Source organism: Xiphophorus maculatus, chromosome 8 (genome assembly GCF_002775205.1).
Source record: "Xiphophorus maculatus strain JP 163 A chromosome 8, X_maculatus-5.0-male, whole genome shotgun sequence".
Classification (NCBI taxonomy): domain Eukaryota; kingdom Metazoa; phylum Chordata; class Actinopteri; order Cyprinodontiformes; family Poeciliidae; genus Xiphophorus; species Xiphophorus maculatus.
The window spans coordinates 10,028,791-10,034,749 of NC_036450.1; positions in this window are offsets into that span (position 1 = coordinate 10,028,791).

Consider the following 5,959-nt stretch of genomic DNA (forward strand, 5'->3'; position numbering starts at 1 on the left):
TTTGAACAAAGGACATAATGTATCATACTTTAGTTGAGTCAACATGCCCAGAAACAGAGTAAATACATGGTTTTCAGGTAATATACATTTGAGTTAAAAAGTGAGATTTGCGTTTTATGTCAATACTTAAGTACAATTTGGTGTAAGTACTTGGTTAAGAAATGGTTAGGAGTGAAACGGGTAGGTACCAAAGAGGTGTGATGTAAAATGGTCATGTATATTGGTATCAAATGGTTTATTTATACTAATTCCTTGTTACCTCCTAAAACATTAGGAGGTGGCAAAGCAGAAAACTGTCCCAAAGTTTCCCAAATATCATGAATACTCTCTAAAAGGGTTTTCTAAAAGAAAAAGAAAAAAAAAAACAATCTTTTTGACTTGGTTTTTACTCCCACAGGACCAGTTTTATAGTAAAACATAAGATTTGTCAAATGTAAAAGGACGTTTACTGAATATGAATGAGATTCACTTTTGACAAGATGTGTTTCATTGAAACTTTTCACATAATGGATTCACAAAACCAATGTCTGTCTCATGGCAAACAGATCCAACTCCCAAACTTTCAGTGACACAGTGAAGAAGGAAAAAAAATTTGATACAGTGTGGGAAGAAAAAAAAATGACCTAGACTGTGTATGTGAGTGTCACACTTCACTGTGGAGATGAGATGCTGTCTGAAAGCTTAGCTTGGCTTCTTCTTGATTCATGCTTGGTGTACCATTGAGGAAAGAATCTGCAGACTTGTCGAGCTCCAGCAGTTCTCCGCTGTCACATTCCACTAAAGGTCAGACTGGATTCAACTTATGCCCGCACACAAGCTGAGGAATATACTAGGACTTAGCCCAGAGTTTGAGTAGAGGTTTCACCTCCACTGTGGATGTAGGGATGGAGTTCCAGGGATAGACGTGAGATCGCTCACTTTAATGAAGCAAGTGTGCAAAGAAGGGTTTTTTAAAAAGGCATGGATCGCGGCTTTCCCTGCCGGACAAACTAGCATTTTTAATCAGATAACGAGCAGTTCGAACCCCTCTGACCATTTAATTGAACTTAGATAAAATGGGAGCAAAGTCAAAGGGGACCAATTTCAGTGAGTCACCATACACAACACTACCATCCTGAAATTAGTCCAGCTAAACAGAATGCAGCCTTTATTTGTTAGAGGCACTGGTGCTCGTCCAGCATTAAATTGCCTAAAACGGGGGGGAAACAAATCCAACAACAAAGATGTTTTCACCTGAACCTGGAGCTACTTATCACCATGTAAAAGCTTCAAATCCAATTTATGAATACAGAATGCCTCCCTCAAGTATAAGTCTCCCCTGTTTGTAGTAGAGAGTATTGAATTTCCTTGAGATCCTCAGTTTAATTATCTGCCATGACCTATTGGCAGGAATTACAAGGTTAAGCGTCGTGGTGCAGTGCGCAGACAAAAGTGTTATGCTGATAACGTCTTGTACGTGCATTGCAATGCAGAGTTGGGTATGAAGAGGCGGTGACCTTCTTGGCCAGATTACTAGCCATCTGTCTGCAGGAAAAGCTGAAGAAATGAGCCAGGCACGGCGCCACAAAACCCAACAATGGTTACTCAAAGAGAAGATTGCAGGAGGCATTCACCCTTTGGCAAGCAATGAAGGCAATAAAGCTTATCATAAAGAGCTCATAATGCACAAGATGGGCAGCTGGAGGGATTTTACAAATAGAAAAGAGAGTAGTGAACAGATTAAAGTTAGCAGGCGATACTATATTTCATAACACAATTGGAAGAGTTTATGATGCAGTTTGTCTTGTTTGCAAAAAAAAAATTAAAATCCTGCAAGGATGAAAATGAACTCCAACATTTTGTTGCATGGATTCACTTATCAATACATAATAAAAAAAAATATTCTACTCTAAAAATAGTGCATGACATATTAAACCATGTCAGTATTTCTTTAGTAAAGACTTGGTGAACATTTAGAAAAAATAAATACACCTAAGGATTAGATAGCTTGTAAAACCTCCTTCAGCAGATGTTAAGTTTGTTTCTGTGTGATTTTATGAATCGTATGAGGGAACCTACGGAAAGATGAAAATTTGTGTAGGAGCTACTTAACAATTTCAAAGACAGGAACTCAACAGTCATTTTCCATATTGACCTTTTGTACTGAAAATTAGAAAAACTTAAAATCGTAAGAAGCATAGTCTTAAATTAGAAAATATTCAAAGTTTAAACTCAAACAAAAATAAACAAAAAAATAGACATGGACTGGACATAGAAGGGAGCTGATGCTAACTGCTAGCCCAAGAAAAGCTACAATCGAAGGAAACTTTTATTGTCTTAAGATAAATTCAGCTTCACAAACATCCTGTGTGTGCAATTTATAAATAATTAAAGTATCATCACATTTAATAGGTGACTATTTGCAAAAGCAATGGAGGACATAGAGCCATTTTTTATCTTACTGTGTGAAACGTGCTCTTTCTCTAGCTCAGTAAATGTCTCATACAAAAGCAGAGCAGCATAAAAGGTAAAAACAGCATAGTGGTTTAAGTGAATGGGCAATTAACAATGTTTAAGATAAGATAGTAACTACTTATAAGCTTTTAACGAAAATCCCAAACTATCCCTGAAGCATGTCAAGCAAATGCTGTCGCTTTGGGTATGCAGACATGGTTGAGTCATTCACTGAGGTTACCCAGGTATAGCAGCAGAATAAGCCCACATCATCATTCTTACACTACCATGTTTTCCGGCTAAGATTTTTGTGTGGATATTGGGTGATCAGTTTTCATCAAAAGTGATAGTTCAGTCGTCGTATTCAAATCTGTGTTATTTTAGAAGAAAAAATGTGCCTTGCACAGCACATCAAAACAAGCCATACCTCACTAGATCCATGTTTTTCAGCCAAGGACTGAACTCTACAGTGTGAGATTCAGCTCTCAGATGTCTTTGCATTTGCATTCAGGCTTGCACAGCCTGACCTGCAGGTGGAATCACAGCGAATTCCACAGCAGTAAAGGTTCTCTTTGGTGTTTAACACTGGTAAACAGGTTCTGCATGGCAGATATGCACTTTTTTTTTTTTACATAATTCTGTTAGTTTTTCCCCATATCATTTCATCTGTGTTTTATCAAATTTTGTGCTAAATATATAACAAAGTAGTTGTAGAATGTCTGCACACCCTGCTTAAGTTTGAGTTTTTGTGAAGTAAAACTAAGATAAATAAAATCAGATCTTAGTTCAACTTGAGCTTAATGTACATGAAATTATTGAAATGATAATAAATAAATTTTATTAGGAAAATATATACCTACACATATTTTAAATTCTAGTAAATCTGATTAACTTGATGTTCAGCAGTCCCAGATTAGGGTTGACAGACATAATTCTTTTTTTTTTTTTTTAACAGAAAAAAATCAAGACCTAGTAAAAATCTAAGACTTTGTGAAATTATGTTTCATGGTCTGACAAAACTATCCCCAACATTTTATCTAAAGTTATGTTGGGCACCAAAAAAGACGAGGCCCATGTGACATTTTTATTCCCTGAAACTTTACTGAGAGAAAATATTTGACTTTATCAAAAGGTTTAAAGAAAAGGTGATAGTGTCTGTAGGGGCTGTGATTTTTTTTTTTTTTTTTTTTTACAGGCATGATTGCCGTGAGTGAATGTAAATATTTCATTCACACACAAGCTCAACAAGACCCACCTTCAGAATCTGTATGCAGTGTGCACGTACTTTGGGACCTGTCTGGCTAGGAATTTTCATTTCCACCCAGAGCGAACACCTGAAGGCTCTTCCGCTGACTGACACAAACAAAAAGTTGAAGTAGGCCAGGAAGAACCAATCAATCATCCTGTTGGAGCCACAGAGCAACAAAAATAGTCAACACCAAAGCGAACTCCTGCAGAGTTAGACACCTGTAAGGTTGTGTGGTGTGTATCCTTCTGTAGAAACACCAACTGTCCTGCTAAGGCAAAAACTGTCTGGCATGTTAAATCAAGCACAAGACTAAAAGCAGAATTATCATTTGTTTGCTATTTTGTAAATCTGTCACTGTATTCGCCAGACTGCAGCTTGTCAGAGTCACAGCCTTGCAGCTGTTTTTAACTGAGATTAATCAATGTGACTGCAGGGATTTTACATAATAATAGTAGATATAAATTCAATAGTGTAGTTGTTTTTTAGTTTATTCTTATATTTTCTTTGCTTATGTTGCCTATTATTTTATATTGTTATTATTTATATTATTATGAGTTATATAGGAAAACTAATAAACAAACAAACAGAAAAAGTAGCAAAGAAGCTTCTAATTGAATTTAAATGTTCACCATTTCTGGGATTTTCCCAGACTAATTCACTCAACAGTAGAAATGTTGAACTGAACTGGTTTACATTACATCACTGCCCTCTTCTGGTAGTTATACGAAACCTTTTGTAAATATTCATCAGCTGACTCCTGCATATTGATACTTAATGCATTGTTGTATATAATTTGTTATTGTGCATAAATATGGTGCAGCGAGGGTAAGACCAACTTTTTCCTTTCAGCAGTATGTTTCCTTAGCGTCTAAAGGTGCAGTAAATAGAGTAATATAAAAACATACTAGAGATTCTGTAAGGTTGCGATACTTACAAGTCCAAACACATGTAATGATAGAAATTAGTTAAATAAGTAAAAATTATGTTGCTGTAGACTAATTCGGTATTGTATATAGTTTGAGTCAAGAATTGTGAGTTATACGAGTTCCTACATTATGGTTTTCACCCAGCGTATACTTGGTTAGGTTTTCTTTCTTCTGTGCATTTTTTCCCCAAATGTTTCAACACCCAAGTAACAGTAGCCTCAACTATTGGCTGAGTGTATAATTATTAGTTTCTCTTCATTTTTTATGTTTCCTCACATAAGTACTCTAGCAGTGGTTGTTTGTCAATGACTCAACTTCACAGATTTGCTTAGAGTGATTGCCCATTCAGACAGAAGCTCTATTTTAAGTCTTGAGATGTTATTTCAATATTTGCAGATGAAGTGCTTTCCAGTGATGTAATCTATTTTGCTAAGTGCACCAATTCCTCCTGAACAAAACTCCCTCACAACATAAAGCTGCCACCATACTTCACAGTTGGAAAGACAGTCTCAGACTTGCTTCTGCCTTTTTCTTTAACATCTAATGATGGTCATTATGAGCCTTCAATTTAGTTTACTCAGACCACGGGCCTGTCTCAGAAATGAAGGCCTCTGTCCCTGTGTACTTTTCAAACTTGTAATCTGGATGTTTATGTTGCTTTTACTGTAGAATGATGGCCTCCCCCTCACAAGCTTTTAAGCCTGTTGTTTTACTTTATGTAAATACCAACACTGTCTTACCAACTTCAACAAGCATCTTCATCAGGTAGTCTATCTGTTCTGGTGTTGATATGAACAATTTACAACAAAACACATTATTTTCTGAAAAATCAAACCTGGCTTCTTTTTTAAGTATTTTGATAGCTGGATATTCTCATGTTGTTTACATTTCAATATTCAAAATGGTGAATGAGGAACCTTCATTCCTCAGGAAAATTTACCTACCAAAGTTGTACCAACCAAATTATGATTATAGTTTTCATCCTGATATCTTGGTTTAATTATAATATTTTTATTAGCTGAAAGTCAAAATCATCAAAATGGACAGACATGTGCGCAATGTGCGAGTTTAAGAGCTTATTAGTTACAGACACGAAATCAACGTAATGATGGCATTGTATTATGTATACTTATTTCTGTGTTGTTTACTTTCTTATAAATTCAAGAAATTTAGCGTGTTTTGACTTAAACTATTTTATCTGAAACGTCTGTGTCGTAATAACAACTTTCCTAAGTGGATTTTATCGTACACTTCGACCTGTCGTTTTCGCTTTATGGCTGCTGAGAAGGAAAAACGAGTGACGTCAAAGCTACAGCTGTAATTGATATGCGCATGCGCATTTGCCATCGAA